The sequence below is a fragment of the Mesoplodon bidens genome, assembly GCF_964165515.1.
Source record: "Mesoplodon bidens genome assembly, chromosome: 3".
NCBI lineage: Eukaryota > Metazoa > Chordata > Mammalia > Artiodactyla > Ziphiidae > Mesoplodon > Mesoplodon bidens.
The window spans coordinates 132,813,716-132,830,816 of NC_138178.1; the positions used below are offsets into that span (position 1 = coordinate 132,813,716).

Below are 17,101 nucleotides of genomic sequence, written 5' to 3' on the forward strand. Positions count from 1 at the left end.
AGTGTATTGGTGTTATAAAGTAACTTTAAAATGAAAAGTATCTTGAACTGGTGCATTAACCAGATGTAGGTATATTGCTAGACTTTGGACAGAATCCTGGAGGAATATTTTTAGGATTAAGCTAAATCATGGACGGAAATACCACCCCATCTAACTTTTTTTTTTAATGTGGGTTTAAGAAGGTCTCAGTAGTGGGTGTTTATAAAAAATGTATATGTGTTTGTATGCATTAAACAAATTTAGGGTTTTACATCAGAAAATAAATCAAGCCATCTGATACCTTCCAAGGATGCACAAAGGAAAGAATAGTATTTGGATTTATTGCTTAGTTACAGTGACATGTCTGCTGGTAAAGTGATGAAATTGTTTAATGAGTTAGTATATGTCTCAATTCTAATAAAATTGGCTATAGGTTTATGTTTATGCTTGTGATTTTAGCTTTTACTATGGTAACCTCCGTTCTACCATTTAAAAATTTAAAAAGACTTTCCAGAATTGAGTGCTGTACTTTTTATATTGGGAATCGCAGATCATCTCTAATTCTTGAAACACCAGCCCTGAGTTTCCTTAACACCATCACTGTCATTCTCATTCATGAAAAAATCTTTCAGAATATATAAGTTTGGGTTTTTTTTTTCTCTTTTTTTTTTTTTGCGGTACACGGGCCTCTCACTGTTGTGGCCTCTCCCGTTGCGGAGCACAGGCTCTGGATGCGCAGGCTCAGCGGCCATGGCTCATGGACCCAACCGCTCCGCGGCATATGGGATCTTCCCGGACCGGGGCACGAACCCGCGTCCTCTGCATTGGCAGGTGGACTCTCAACCACTGTGCCACCAGGGAAGCCCTAAGTTTGGGTATTAATTAGACATAATTTCAAGTCATTTTGGGGGGTGGGGCTGGAATCTTTCAATGAATTCTACTGTATTTCAATTTCCTTATACTCTCCCACCACTTTATTTTACTGTGAACTTGAATAATTTTATGTTTTCATATGATTTTTCTTTGATCCATAGCAGTCAGTTTTATTACAAAACAAAAGCATAAAACAAAATACCCCAAACTGAAGCTTCCACAAATGTCAAGCGATTGGCAGAGTTCCTGTACTTCAGAGTAGTGAGGGTGAGGTGAGGGTTTGATTGAAGTGAATGATTTATTAGTTTTCTATGTTCTGTTCAATTAAGCTGCTTTTTCTTTTGACCTTTAAGTAGGTTCCAAATACATAAAACAGATTGAATTCATTTATATTTTCTTATTTTGCTTTAAAAATAATTTATTACTTATAATAAATAATTCTGAAAAGATTTACAGCATTATACTTGCTTTGGGCAGTTTTTTGGAATGCCATTTGGAGACATGAGATGTACCTCTGTTTTGCTTTTTGCAGTGCTTTGGGTAAGTGCTAAACTTCTTGCATCGTTCTCACCGAGTTTACAGGATAAGTTTAAAAGTATGGCCTCAGTCTTAATGATAAATGATTTTGCCTAAAGTCACTGTAAATAACAAATAATTTAGGTGGCCAACCGTTTATTTATTTATTTGGTTGCACCAGGTCTTATTTGCGGCAGGCAGGCTCCTTAGTTGTGGCAGGTGGGCTCCTTAGCTGCAGCATGTGGGCTCCTTAGTTGCAGCTCCTGGGTTCCTTTAGTTGTGGCTCGCCAGCTCCTTAGTTGTGGCATGTGAACTCGTAGTGTGGCATGCATGTGGGATCCAGTTCCCTGACCAGGGATTGAACCCAGGCCCCCTGAATTGGGAGTGCAGAGTCTTATCCACTGCACTGCCAGGGAAGTCCCGGTGGCCAACCTTTTTTTTTCTTTTTAAAAAATTTTTATTTATTTTCTTTTTTGGCCATGTCGGGCAGCATGTAGGATCTTAGTTTCCCGACTAGGGATCGAACCCATGCCCCCTGCAGTGGAAGCACAGAGTCTTAACCACTGGACCACCAGGGAAGTCCCCAACCTATTTTTTAAAAAGTATTTATTTATCCGTGCCAGGTCTTAGTTGAAGCACACGGGCTCTTTGTTGCGGCATGTGGGATCTTTTACTTGCGGCATGTGGGATCTAGTTCCCTGACCAGGGATCGAACCTGGGCCCCCTGCGTTGGGAGCGTGGAGTCTTAACCATTGGACCACCAGGGAAGTACCATCCCAACCTATTTTTATTGTAAACTTTTTTCTAGGTTTGGAGCTCTGTGTGAGGCTGGTTTTCAAAATACACATTTAAAAAAGATTTGTTAAAAATATGGGTTTTATCTACCTTGTGATTTTTGGCAGAAACTTTCATAAATGGTTCCTATTCTTAGAGCAAAATAGGGCAGTAGATACTGAACCTACTGAGGAGCTGCCCAAGAAGAGCTTAAACTCTGTGGGGTTTTTTAAAAACAGTGTGTCTGAGAAGATACTCCCCTTTCAGTTTAGTTTGAGCAGTAGCTCTCTCGTACTAGCTATTAACCTAAAATAGAAGTTCTAATTAATGCATTAGAATTGTATCTGAACGTAATATTTCATAAATATGGGTCTTCAAAGCAACCTGAACGTAATATTTCATAAATATGGTTTTAAGAGCAACCTGAACGTAATATTTCATAAATAGGGGTCTTAAAAGCAACCTATTAAAATTGTTGTATAAAAGTTTTCACTGAATTTTATCCCTCATTTTTTTTCCATTTTACTACTAATAGTACTATGTTTATGTATAAAGCTATGTTGATGTAATTATGGTAATATCATTGTTTAAGCTCTTTTTTGTCCCTTTTCTGATTTTTGCCTTGAAGCCAGTTAACAGAACGTCAACTATTGTAATTAATTTAGATTGAATACATTGCTTACAATATTGACATGCCACGATGACAGATAAAGTACCGTATTTTAAATCTGTGTAGTCTAGTAGTACAGAGTAGCTCACTGTTTTATCAGATAAATTTTACATTCTAGCTGAAAGGCCTACTTAAATAGGTGTGCATGTATATAATACATAGTCCTCTTCCCAGTCATTTATAAAACAATTAGCTTATACTGTGCTTGAAAGTAAGCCATGAAGTTATGTGATTACCAGATTTTCAAAAACAATTGCTTAATGTTTTGAACTTCATTATGGTTAGGAAAACGGAGTCAGGAAAACCAGTGGGAGAATAATTTGTTTCCTGAGGAATAGAGCAGTAGAATAACCACAACAAACCAAGCATTAGGTTTTATGTTACTTATTGCCTTCCTTCAGTTTCCATTTTCATTAAATGTTTGTGAAACACCTGGTTTTCTCTAGCGTTGCAGTGCCTATGTTTAAAGCTTTCTACTATAGTTGTTTCTACATAGTATCCTTTTGAAAATTATATGATGTCAAATCTAGTATCCCGTGCATATATTTTAAGTTTACAGATTATACAAGGAAATAATAAGCATCTTTGTGCTTAAAAAAAGGCCATATTTACATCTTAGTAAATGGAACCTTTCTCGACTAGTGCTTTTCAAATAGTAAAAATTTTTATTGTGTAAAGGAGGAAGGGAACTTAAGCATCGGCATTATGATCATTTTTTCCCATATCCTATTAGCTAATTCCAAGATTGTTTAATATGGTATCCACCCATTTCATTTGGCTGCAACCTTTGCTCTTATGAAAGTAAGACTGATTGTTCTGAATTACTCTGTATATGTGCTTTGGCACAGCATGAAGGTACCCTTAATAACATTGCCATTGTCTTTAAAACAGCTTGCAGCTATGACTACAAATAAAAGGGTGTGACAGGAGGGCATGACAGATAATGGTTCTTTTTTCCGCCCCTAGTGTTTAACAAATCTGCTTTGGACTGTGAGCCTTTTGTGTTTCCAGGACTACCTACTGTATTTTCTGTATATTGTTCCTAGTCAACTAAAATGTTTGCATATAACTTTGACATGTCTACAGTTGACCACTTTTTGTGGAGGCAAGCAAAACAAAATGTGTGGGAAGAAGTTGAGTAGCCTTGCCTCTATTGGCATTTTTTCCCCCCCGTACTTGCATACTGAAATATGTGCTTAAATTATTTTGTGTGACTGTTGTCTTCCAAATGTTTGTTTGCTTTTGTCTGGTTTAGAAATTTGGGAATGGCCTTTGGTTTTAATTCCCTTCCTTTTTCAAAGCACAGTAATACTATCTTTACTGTGTAATTTCTTTTTAAACATGGAAAAAAATTGCTGGCTCTTTGATTGGCTTTCTTTTAGATTGCTGAGAGATTCTGCACTGACCATGAATTGAGGATATTATTTGTGTCATACTTTATTCTATTTTAAATAATTTTATCAAGTGACATTGAAACAGGAGGGAAGGGGGCAGGGCACAACCTTTAAAAGAATGACATAGCCATAGTACATGGCGAAAACTAGTGAGAACCGACTAGGTCCAAGATGGCGGGAGGTTCAACTTCCAGTAGACCTTGAGCCTCATTATACACTCATTGTAATACATTAGCATGCTAAATGACACACCCACCAGCACCATGACAGTTCTGAGGCAAACCGTAAAAGGCCAAAAAGTGGGCGGTGGCCCAATTCCTGGAAATCTGCCCCTTCGCCAAAATAATTGGAATAATCCTCCCACTCATTAGCCTATGAAATTATCCAGGCCATAAAAACTAACCACACCATATGTCAAAGCTTCTTGCCTCTTGACTTCCAAGATGGCCCACACTCTGTCTGTAGACTGTGTTTCTCTCTAATTAATTCCACTTCTTACCTATCATTTCTTCTCCAAATTCTTTTGTGATGAAGCAAGAACCTCAGATTCACCAGGAACAATATGGGGGAGAAAGTAAATATCCATAATGCATAAATCAGAAAAGCTTCCTTACTGCTTTATGAGGTTATCTGAATCCTATATTCTTCACTGACCCTTTAAAGAGAAAGGGATTGACGTTTAATTATGGCAGTCGCATATGGTTGTTAGCATTTATTCCTATTTTACTGACTGAAAAACGGAGGATCAGATAAAACAAGCAGTTTGCATAGAATTACAGGCACATAGCTTGTAAGAGTCTGACTCCGAAGCCAATACTTTTAGTTCTAAACATATTTTCTACTTGAAGTTGAAACAGGAGGGAAGGGAGCAGGGCACAACCTCTGAAAGAATGACATAGCCTGAGGACATGACATAAACTGATTAGAACCAAATGGGTCCAAGATGGCGGACAAGTCAACTTCCACTAGACCTTGAGCCTCAGTATATGCTCACTGTAACATGTCAGCAAGCTAAATGATGCAACCACAGGCGCCATGACAGTTCCAAGGCCAACCTTAAGGATCAAAAAGTGGGCAGTGGCTGAATTCCTGGAAATCCCCACCCCTTCCTGAAATAGCTGGAATACTCCTCCCACTCATTAGCCTATGAAATTACCCACCCCTATAAAAACTGACAAACCCATACCCTGGTGCCTTTCTCACCTGAGTTGGAGTGTGTTTCTGCCAAGGCCACTCTTGCCTTCTGAGATGGTCCACACTCTGTGGAGTATGTTTCTCTCTAAATAAATCCACTTCTTACGTATAACTTTGTCTCTCACTGAATTATTTCTGTGATGAGACATTAAGAACCTGAGCTTCATTAAGTCCTAAAACCAGGTGTGTGATCTCAGTTGGAAGACTGTGGGTTTTGGCTGGGTTTGAGTCCCAATCTGAGGTGCACGGTTTCAAAGTGGCTTATTTCTAGGGTCAGTTTGTCTTTTGGGAAATCCACTTGATAGCATAAAATATTTAATGTTGTAAATCAATCAGAATTTGATGATATTTAAGGTGTACTAAGGAACAAGAATAACTTGCCTTTGATTTCTCATGGAATTAATTGATAATTAGCCTTACCTTTAAAGGTACTGCTATAGTATTTTAACATGGATTTTTAAATTTGGTTTTCACATTAAGATTCTTCCAAAGTTGGATTATTGTCTTTATTTTGCAGATGATGAAACTGAGATGCAAGTTTGAAGTAAGTGCTAAGTATGTTTAGATGTGAGATTCAGGTTTTCAGAAGAAAACAGTGGTTTACTTTAAATAGAACTCGGTGATTTGGAACGAAGATACTTCAGGCAAGCAGTGTCATCAATTCCTCCTTAGTTCCCTTATCTTTTAAATGAAGGGGTTGAACCAAGTGATCTCTAAATTCCTCTTTTTCGGAGGAGGTGGGCAGCCCCACACTGCACGGGACATGTGGGATCTTAGTTCCCTGACCAGGGAACCGACCTGCACTCCCTGCATTGGAAGGGCAGAGTCTTAACTGCCAGGGAAGTCCCTAAATGCCTCTTTAAATGCTCCAGAATGAGCATACTTTAAAAGCCTCAGCGATCCATGAGCTTGAATGAGAAAAATGTTAGATTCTTGTTTTCACTAATCTCTAACTGAAATGTACCATTTGCTTCAAACCACAGCAAGTCAGCAGTCCCTGTGACTTTGTCATCAATTGACAGTCAGATATTTTTATATTACATTGTAGTTTTTATAGATACCTTGAAAATATCATTTATGTTGGTCATAATTTGGAAATTATGGTAGTTAATAGACTTGTCATTAGAGCTCACTATTTTATATATTAAACAAGAAGTGTATTGAATACTATATGAGTTTTAAATATTTTGATAACCGTATAATCGGTTTTCTCAGTGTATGTAGTTTTGCTTTAAAAAATAATTCCAGAGTCTCTAGTGTTTGCATACCGCCAAAGAAGTTTGTAGCACGAAAAAGGTTATATACCCCTGAGCTACACGTTCTCCGCTGTGACTACAAAATGGCCCATGTTGATTCTGGTCGATGTGAAAGAACTTTTGGACATTGCTTTTTGGGGGGCTGTGTGTGGATGGGGGAATCATCTCTGCATTGCTCTCTCACGTTTCCAGAATGAATGGACTATGATTATGTAACTTTCCATGAATATTGAGCAAGCTAGATAGACGCAAAATGGTGATGATAGAAATACATGATCATCTCTGTTTTGGATATCTTTTTTTGCAAGAATTAAGTTTCTAAATAGTTGTTCCATTTGAGGGATATAGGAAAAGACCTTTTATTTTAGGTTATCTGCTGTTGATTTTCCAAGCCAGGAGGACTAGCTTGCCAAAAACAAAAGTTACCCGCACAACACATGTACTGCACAAAATATTTCTGAAACAGTTGATCAGTTGGAAGGCCGTATCACCTTAAAAACATTCGGGCATTTGCTGCTGAGTTTTTGTGTTGAGTGTGTGTGGTGATTTTTTTTTTTTTTCCTTTTTTCTTTTGTGCTTGCTTGACTCTTAGTAATTTATGTATTAATTGGTTATGAGGAAGGAAATAGTAAATTCTTCATATTAGTAAGAATTAGGATTATACACAAAACTCAATAGCTTAATTGGAACACAAAGACTGCTAGAGTTCTGTCCTGTGGTGAGTCCAGTTATTCCATTTGTAATACGTTTATCTTTAGATTGGGTAGGGTGGGATTTGCATTCCCGAAGTTACAAAGAGTTTCCAGATTCTTATCAGTCAGTATTAGGAGTGACTTTTCAATGGTGATAATGAGGCTATTCCCAGGAGGAGACTTAGTCACTGGCAGAATTGTCAGAACCCTGAAATAGTTTGGGAAAACTTAGAATGGAAAAAGCAAGCGTTTCAAAAAACTAAATGTGACAAAAAAAGCTGCTTTTGGGAGGAGGGTGAGATGGGGATGGATGGAGGTGGCAAGAAACCAGATGAACTTTCCTAAGGCCGAGAGCTATCTAGAAGCTGGAAGAGATGAGTATTATTTACCTAAAGCACTCTAGTGTGGACATGAAGTTTTGAGCGTCCTAAGATTAAGCTGGTTAACAGCCACTAATCTGGAAGTATGTTCTTTGTGTATATTGGCAAAGTTTAATTTCACTTTGACAAAAAAAGAAATTCTTCTGGTAGCAGCTTGTTTTTGTTGCCAGTCTGAGAAAAATTTAAGGCTTTTTTTTATGTCAGAGGCATATTTTATTGGCATTAGGTGTACGTGTGTAAGGAGTGTTCATGATCCTACAGGCCACATTACCTAGGCTAGGGTTTACTAATTAATAATGAAGACAAAACAATCTTTGCCATGATTAGGCAGAATGAAGATGAGAAATGTAGACCATGCCTTCAGGTATGTCTGTCCCACCTCAATTTTAAGTGCAAAAGGAATCTTTTTTAGATTAGGATTTCTTCATGGCTACCTGCCTGCCAACATAACAAGCTGTAATACCTTGTATAGTTTTCCTTAAATCCAGAAATGATTCTATACCAAATCCAAACAAATCAAATCACTCTTAAAGGAATAAGTGAAAACATGTGTAGCTGCTTGATCTGGACTACACCTGTCTACAGATAGGCTCAGTTCTCTGTGCTGCTAAGCAAATTCCTCCTTAAATATCCTATATGCTGACCATGACCACCATCGTCGTTCAATCTGGAGGTGCACAGAGGATGTGACGGCATTTACTTATCTGAACGGTGCTTTGTAAACTGACTGTAATAACTCTACTACCTAGATAAGCGTCAACCTGACAGCTGTATAGGGCAAGAACAAGAAATGCTAAACGCTATCCAGTTGTGTTTAAATAAGGCATCTTGTAATTTATATGTACTGAAAGCTTTTAATTTAGTGTCTGGAATAATAAAGATGTGAAAGAAATGGAATTTGTTGCCCTTACAGGCACACTCTAGAGTTTGTTGTGTTTATTATTTGAATTTCTCACAGGGTTAAATGGAAAGTCTTTTTTATAGTGTTTTGAAAGAGTGTAGGCTTGCAGAGGGAAACCCATTGTGAGATAGGGAGTCATTTGGTGTGAACTGCTGTGGTAACTCCTGGGAGGTAAGCTACCACTATTTCCCGAGCTGGGCCAGGTTGGGTATCATATGATACGGGACTATCCCTAAATAATAGTTGGAGTATCTGTAAGATGAGTATTAACTTCTTATTGTGCAAGTAGTAAATGTTGTAGAAAAATCGGAAATACAACAAATGAAAGGAGAAAAATTTCTTGTTGGGAAAACTTGTAATCTGAAAAAGGAATCGTAAACTAAATCAAACTGAACTTCTGCTAGCTTTTCTCATGTTTTTATTTTGTATTTTTTTCTATCAAAGTGTTAAATGTGCATAGTTTAAAGATTCAATAGCTCTGTAAGACTTGTTTTGAAAAGCAACAGTTCTCCCACTTCATCCCTCACTTCTCCCTCTCTAGAGGCAAACACTTTAATTTTTTATAGCTGATTCTTACTGCTTTGTTCTTGCCGGGGAGTAAAAATTCTTCTTCCTGCTCCACTCGTAGGTTCTCTAGTAGGGCCCTGGAAATGGACTGACAAGAGACATGCTAACAAAGGAAAAGCGTACAAATTTATTTAATATAGGTTTTGTGTAACATGGGAGTCTTCATGAGGAAATGTAGACCTGAAGAAGTGGTTTAGCTTGAGCATTTTTTTTTTTTTTTTTCGGTACGCGGGCCTCTCATTGCTGTGGCCTCTCCTGTTGCGGAGCACAGGCTCCGGACGCACAGGCTCAGCGGCCATGGCTCACGGGCCCAGCCGCTCTGCGGCATGTGGGATCTTCCCGGACCGGGGTACGAACCCGTGTCCCCTGCATCGGCAGGCAGACTCTCAATCACTGCGCCACCAGGGAAGCCCACTTGAGCATTTTTATATTGGGTTTGAAAGACTAGAAAGTCATAGAAGAACGTGATAGGACAAAATAACATGAGCTAAAGTTAGTTAACTGGGGAAACAAGGCCAGTTACTTTGAATTTCTCTCCTTGTCCTTCCAGCTTCAGAAATGAGGATCCTCCCTTCCTCCAGGTATAGGGAGGGCATCTCTCACATGAGGGTCTTAGGATCTGCTTCAGGGTAGAAGAGAAGGTCAGAGAGTCCTTCCTGCACCTGTCCTTTCTCAGATTTCTTCAGCTTAAAATATTCACTATGCCAAGGCACCGTTATTTTGGGGTAGCAAGTTCTGAACCTTGTCTTCTTAATAGCATTCTTGTATTCTGATTTCTTGATTTCTCAGCTTCAAGTATTATCTCTTGATTTCCCATTATGGCAGATGAGGATTTAGTTCTTTTTCCACATCCCCAGGTACCTTTTTTGTTTTCCTGTCCTGGTATAGGTGTTCATAACTGCTTAGATCAGTATTCAGTGTTTACACTGAATACTGGAGGTGGTCCAGTGGTGGTCCAGTGGTCCAGTGGTTAAGACTCTGTGCTTGGTGGTCCAGTGGTTAAGACTTTGTGCTCTCAATGCAGGGGGCTCGGGTTCGATCCCTGGTCAGGGAACTAGATCCTGCATGCCGCAACTAAAGATCCCGCATGTGGCAACGAAGACCCCGTGTGCCACAACTAAAACCTGGCACAGCCAAAAAAAAAGTGTGTGTGTATATATATATATATATATATATGTATATATATACACACACACACACACACTCACACACACATATACACACCCCTGTAAAAAAAAAATGACTGAATATGCTATTCACAGTTAAGCCATGTAGTAATCTGTGAACACTTTTACTTTTCTATACAACTTTTGGTTTTCCCTGAAATTTATATTTTTCTTTGTTGCCTACTTTTTTTTTTTTTTTTTTTTTTTTTGCTGTACGCGGGCCTCTCACTGCTGTGGCCTCTCCCGTTGCGGAGCACAGGCTCCGGACACACAGGCTCCGCGGCCATGGCTCACGGGCCCAGCCGCTCCGCGGCATGTGGGATCTTCCGGGATAGGGGCACGAACCCGTGTCCCCTGCATCGGCAGGCGGACTCTCAACCACTGCGCCACCAGGGAAGCCCCTGTTGCCTACTTTTATATTAACTCCTTTTATAGTTCAAATTGCAACTTGCCCAACCTTCCTTTCAGGATTCTGACACTTCAGGTGTTACATTAGCTTCCCATCTTCCTGAAGGTGTGCTCCCATCTGGGCTGGTTGCCCACTGTTCTTATGCATACTTCTTATCCTGGGACTTTCCTTCACCAGCATCTTGGGGTTACTCTTTGTCTCTGTGTGTTGGATTTCTTGTTTTCTAGATCTCATATCTTCCTGTGTCTTACTTTGTCAGAATGTATTCTCCAGTAGCTCCCTGAGAAAGATTTATGGGAGTTTGATTTTTAATCACCTCTGAGAGCTTGAATGACTGAGTATGTCTTACTCTGTCCTTACTCTTAATTGTTTGTTTGGCTGGCTAGAATTCTAGCTTGCAGATCTTCAAGGCATGACTTCATTGTTTTCTAATTTCTTCCATGTTTACTGCATTGCTCTTGAAGCTGAAAGCCAATTAAGTTCGTGATTATTTATATGATCAGTTCTTTTATTTCTAAGTGTTTAAAATTGCACAATAATATACCTCAGTGTGAGTTTGGTTCCCTCCATTGTGCTGAGCACTTGATGAACCCTTTCAATCTGGGAACTGTTTTGTTGATGACTTTCTCCCTTTTTTCCTTTTTATCCCCTCTTGAACTCTTATTATTCAGATATTGGACCTCCTGGACTAATCTTCCAGAATTCTTATGCTATTCTGTTGAGTTTTTCATTTCAGCTGTTACATTTTTAATTACCAAGAAAGCATGCTTGTGATCACTTTCTTACTCTTGTCTTTTTTTTAGCATACTCTTCTGGCTTCATGTTTGTAATATTTTGTCTTATGTTTCTGAAAATATTAATGGTGTTTTTCTCCCCACAATTTTCTTCTGCCTACATAGTCTCTGTCAGGACTAGCTATGTAATTTGTAGGGCTGAGTACAGAATGAAAATGTGGGACCCCTTGTTTAACATTATTAAAGCATTCCAAGACAGCAAGAGCATAGCGTCAAACCTAACATGGAGCTCTTCCAAGTACAGGGTGCTATGTGACTCCCCAGGTCACACGCCTATGAAGCTGACCCTAGTCTCTCTCTCAGCTTTCTTTTTCTGTTTCCGTTTCTATTTTTCATACTAGAGATGTCTAACAACTCTTGGCTGTTTACTAATATTTAAGAGTGGGATCCTAAGAAGCTGACTGCGAGCTCTGAACATGCAAGTAGGACTTATCAATTGTGAGCTTTGAGGTAGGATGATCTGTCTGGTCAAATTTAGTTTGGGAGCTTTTCAGTGTCTTTATATTTTTCCTTGTAGACTCATCACTGGTCAAATTCCCCAGAGACATCTCTTCTAATCTCCACTGCCTAGAAGTGAAGGCCTGACTGTCAGCCTTTTGGGAAGGGATTGATAGAGGGGAGGGGGCTGGGGTCAGTGGCTAGCACTAGCACACCTGTTAAAGTTTCAGGAACTTTGCGAGTGACTTGCTACATTCTACAATTATTAAAGGTTATGCAGATTTATAATTAAATGTTATATTAAAAATTAATAAGTACTAAAACCCCACCATTTTCTATGTATTGTATTATTATTATTTTTTTTGTGTGGATGCTCTTGAGAGTATGTACATCTGTCTATATGGTGGGAATACTATGTAGTAATAGGCATCTCTTCTGAACTCTTCAGTGACATCATTTGGTAGCTTGAAGCAGCTATACTAGTAAACAGCAAACATTGCAAATAACTACACTTGTCCTCCCACCCCCCAAACCCCAGCCAGTTGTTAAACGTTTATTTACCAACACACTGTGGGCTGGAATCTAGTACATATGTTAACTTAAACTGCCTTCACCTTACGTGGTGATTCCTAGTCCATATAAATCTCTGTTTATTTATAAACCTCCTTAGATTACCTTCAGTCTTGCAAGGGTGAGGGAAGGGCATTTGTCTGCCTGCCTGAGAGAGTGAAAGGGAATCTGAGAATTGCATTTCAGAAAGATTTTCTGTTAATTCTTCCCATTTATCCCTGCTGAGCCTTTTGGAGAAGTATTCCCGGAAGCTTACCTTAGGATTCGTTTTCTTGGGTCTTTGGGTCCTTTACCTTTTAATCATTTATTTTGCAGCTTTCAAAAATTTGTGGCTGTAATCTTCAGTTCTCTTCATCTCTGTGGGTTTATATCTTAAGAAAAAAATATCCCTTGGTGTTTGGGGAAGGATCAGTGAATAGCTATGTGTTTAGTCCACCATCCTTACCCAGAAGTCTCAGATCTAATTCTTGAAAAAAATAGGTAAATAGATTCAGCAATTTAAGGGAGTTCTCAGTAGGCTTAGCCAGTCTTCTGTTGGTTTGCAAATCATATATAAATGCAGTCAGGAAAAAATTCTACTGATTCTAGAATACTTTTCATTTTCATAAAGGAAGAAGTTACCTTCTGTAAGTAGATGTTGAACCAGATGACCTGCTATTAGTTTTTGATATGGATGTGTGGGGACATAAGGAAATACAGAGCAGTTTCAGGTCACATACTTGGTATTACGGAGAATTGGAACCATAGTACCTAGTTGTCTCAGATTCTGTAGCCATTCCAGTTGCCCAAGTGGCTGGATCTGGCAACCTGGTCACCTCATCCACTCTGCAGCAGACATTTATTGCTCAATCATCTAGTGAGTCTTCCAATCTTGTGACTTTGTCTTCATTCTTAACTTCTTTTGCTCAAATTCAGTGTCCTGCTTTCCCCATTAGATTTGATGTGTTTGGGCTGATTAGACTCTCATTACCCTTAATTTCGCACCAGGCCACCTCACAGTCTATTAAGTTCTCCTTTGTCGATTGATTGATGGATGGTTGCCATAGGTCTTCATTGCTACGCACGGGCTTTCTCTCATTTTGGTGGCTTGTCTTGTTGCGGAGCACGGGCTCTAGGCGTGTGGGCTTCAGTAGTTGTGGCTCGTGGGCTCCAGAGTGCAGGCTCAGTAGTTGTGGCGCATGGGCTTAGCTGCTCCGTGGCATGTGGGATCTTCCCAGACCAGGGATCGAACTCGTGTCCCCTGCACTGGCAGGTGGATTCTTAACCACTGCGCCACCAGGGAAGTCCCCTTTGTCTATCTATTGATGGTTACCTTTTGGTTAAGGCCAGAATAGAAAGGTGTTAGGATACGAGTGTGGCAACTGAAGTGGAAGAAATTGCTTGTAATCTCTCAGAAGGGGGATGTGGGACTCTCAGGTACTTCCCCTGGATTCCTCTGTGGAGAGATGCATCTATTTACATATATTTTTAAAAAGATTTTTGTGGCTCAGGACACTTGTGGCTAAAAGGAACAAATATCTGACAGGATATAAAAGGAATAAATATTTGACACTGTGCATGTGAAATTATATTAGATGTCCAGGTGAACCTTCTTGTTCAGAGCTGTGAAGATGGTAATAATTTCTAAAGACCGAGTGTATAGCAATATCCAATTGTTAAATATTACTACTAAAATAGCTGCTGGTAACTGCTGCTTATTGCCCCTTTTTTCAGTCTTCAGTTTTTCTCCTTCCCTCACCATCTTTTGTGTTTTAATTAGAGAGTTTTTCCCCCTCTGTTTATGAGATACAGGTCAGACACTTAGTATGTGCTAATGGCTGGGGCGTTTTTTTGGTTGTTATTTGTTAGTTTTTGTTTTTTAAATCTGTTGTAATTTCTGGTGATCTCCTGCCTGGGAAGAAATGCTTCTTTTTCTCAGGATGGCTTAGGGGGATTAGGCCAGGTTTTTTCCATATGATTGTATGCTCTCTACAGAGAGTCTCAAAAGACTTTTTTTCTGGGCTTTGAACTTAATTCTTTTTTTAAAAATATTTATTTATTTATTTATTCATTTATTTATCTGTTTTTTGTCTGAGTTGGATCTTTGTTGCTGTGCTAGGGCTTTCTCTAGTTGCGGCGAGCGGGGGCTACTCTTAGTTGCGGTGTACAGGCTTCTCATTGCGGTGGCTTCTCTTGACACAGAGCATGGGCTCTAGGTGCATGGGCTTCAGTAGTTGTGGCTCACAAGCTCTAGAGCGCAGGCTCAGTAGTTGGCGCACAGGCTTAGCTGCTCCACGGCATGTGGGATCTTCCCAGACCAGGGCTCGAACCCATGTCCCCTGCATTGGCAGGCGGATTCTTAACCACTGCGTCACCAGGGAAGCCCTGAACTTTATTCTTTTTTTTTTTTTTTTTTTTTTTTGCGGTAGGCGGGCCTCTCACTGTTGTGGCCTCTCCCCTTGCAGAGCACAGGCTCCGGACGCGCAGGCTCAGCAGCCATGGCTCACGGGCCCAGCCGCTCCGCGGCATGTGGGATCTTCCCAGACCGGGGCACGAACCCGTGTCCCCTGCATCGGCAGGCGGACTCTCAACCACTTGCGCCACCAGGGAAGCCCTGAACTTTATTCTTATTAAAAAAGATTTCATGAGTACGACTATTAAATCATCTTGAATAACATATTTAACAAGGCATCTTATGTGAAAACAATAAAATACTATGAAAGTGGGACTGTCTTGGGGTGTGCAGGTCCTAACTGTCATGCTTGCCATAATCTCTTCCTCAGAAACTGACCTCCATTTTCCTTGGCATTGCCCACAGCATGCACTTGAAATAGGAAATCTAAAAATGAGGGACCTTGTTGGTATGGTTTGGGGAGAATTGTGGTAGCATTATGGTTCCTTTAATAAAAGCTCATTCAGGCGGTGGACTTTGTCTAGGTGATAGTGATTGCCTGCTAACCAGCAGCCTCAGAGGAGCTCCTTTTCTCAGCCCTAGATGATAAAGCAGTTAGCCCTAAGGTAGTGGTATAACCTGGAGCTGCTGCCACACCTCTCACATCTTTGAAATGCCCCTAAGCTGAATGGTAGGGCGAATTGTTTGCCAAAGTTACCAGCAGGTTTTTTTTTTTTTTCCTGCCTCCCTTCACTTAGTGGACACTTTTTTTTTTTTTTTTTTGCGGTACGCGGGCCTCTCACTGCTGTGGCCTCTTCTGTTGCGGAGCACAGGCTCCGGACGCGCAGGCTCAGCGGCCATGGCTCACGGGCCCAGCCGCTCCGCGGCATGTGGGATCCTCCCGGACCGGGGCACGAACCCGCGTCCCGTGCATCGGCAGGCGGACTCCCAACCACTGCGCCACCAGAGAAGCCCTTTAGTGGACACTTTTAAAAAATGAGTTTTAAGATGAGAAAGTTTAAAAAAATTTTATGTATAGTCATGGTCTTTAACTTTTGCTAAAACTGGGTTGCTGTTGAAATAGCAGATGGGTGTGATGAAAATGGGAACATGTCAACTGTAAAAAGAAGCCAGTGCAGATTAAATCACAATTAAAAATATCTCTAATATGATTCACTAAAATGTTTTTCCTCTGGGTTACCTATTAATATTGTGTCCTCTTTTTAGTCATCTTTTGTCAAAACCAAGGAATGAAAAAAAAAAATGGACACAGAGAAAATGACCAAAGGTGGCTTTGAAATTTCTTCGTTCAAAGATTTTTAGGACATGGGGTTTCCACAATCAAAGAATCTTGAAAACAAGACTTGCAAGAACAGGCTGATATGGACTTTTTGCTTTTCCTATTCAAGTTGTCAAAAAATGGATTATACTTATTAGCAGTGTCTGGTCCTCTTGTAAGGTAAGGAGTATCAGAAGGATATTATCCACAGAGGCCTTAAAAATGATGCCTCATGTCCCTTGTACCAGTCCCCAAAGTATTGTATATCTAGTATACTTGACCTTTTGCTGAGACAGCTTGCAACATTTCTAATTGGTCCCAATGCTTAGCTCAGTGCCGAGCCCCAGTAGGTGTTCAGCATTTGTTGAATACAGAAATGAATCAATATCTGTTTCCAAACTGGTGCTTTTCATAGCCCTTCTTTGTAAAGGTGCTCCAGGGATCTGTCAAGAAAACTAATCCAACCAGGCTACTTCTCTTTGAAAAATCCTTCAGTGGCCCTTATCTACTTGAAGTTTTGCTTCTCAGACTCTTTTCCTTCTAAAATTATTTTTGATATTATAAAGTTAACATACTGTGGTCAGAAATTCAAACAGTGTGGAAAATAGATGCGAAAAAATACATGTCCCTAACTCACCTTCCAAAATATCCAGTTTGCTGGGCATTATATATCTTTCTATGTATTTGGCAAACTGTATATAGTCTTTTCAGTTTTGTTTTACACCAGTAGAATTATGCTAAAATACTGACACTCAGCTCCTTCCCCATTGGCTAGGGTGAACTGTTTAATGTCATGGAAATGAATCTTTTGTGTATATTGCAAATATTCTCCCAGTCTTTTGCTTGTCTTTTAATTTTATGGTGTCTTTTCCCCAAAT

The 17,101-nt window shown here is 39.8% G+C and overlaps 1 protein-coding gene across 6 annotated transcripts in view; it reads left to right on the top strand.

The window, feature by feature from the left end:
* FBXO34 (F-box protein 34) overlaps nucleotides 1–17,101 on the top strand; it is an 84,488-nt gene that overhangs the window by 38,744 nt on the left and 28,643 nt on the right. Inside the window, exon 3 of one of the 6 annotated variants that reach the window (XR_014015386.1) lies at nucleotides 12,083–12,162. The exons of the other annotated variants lie outside the window; for them this stretch is intronic. The gene's annotated coding sequence lies outside the window, so the exon portion shown is untranslated. Of the gene's footprint in view, nucleotides 1–12,082; nucleotides 12,163–17,101 lie in introns of those variants that run through there. 6 annotated transcript variants of the gene reach the window in all.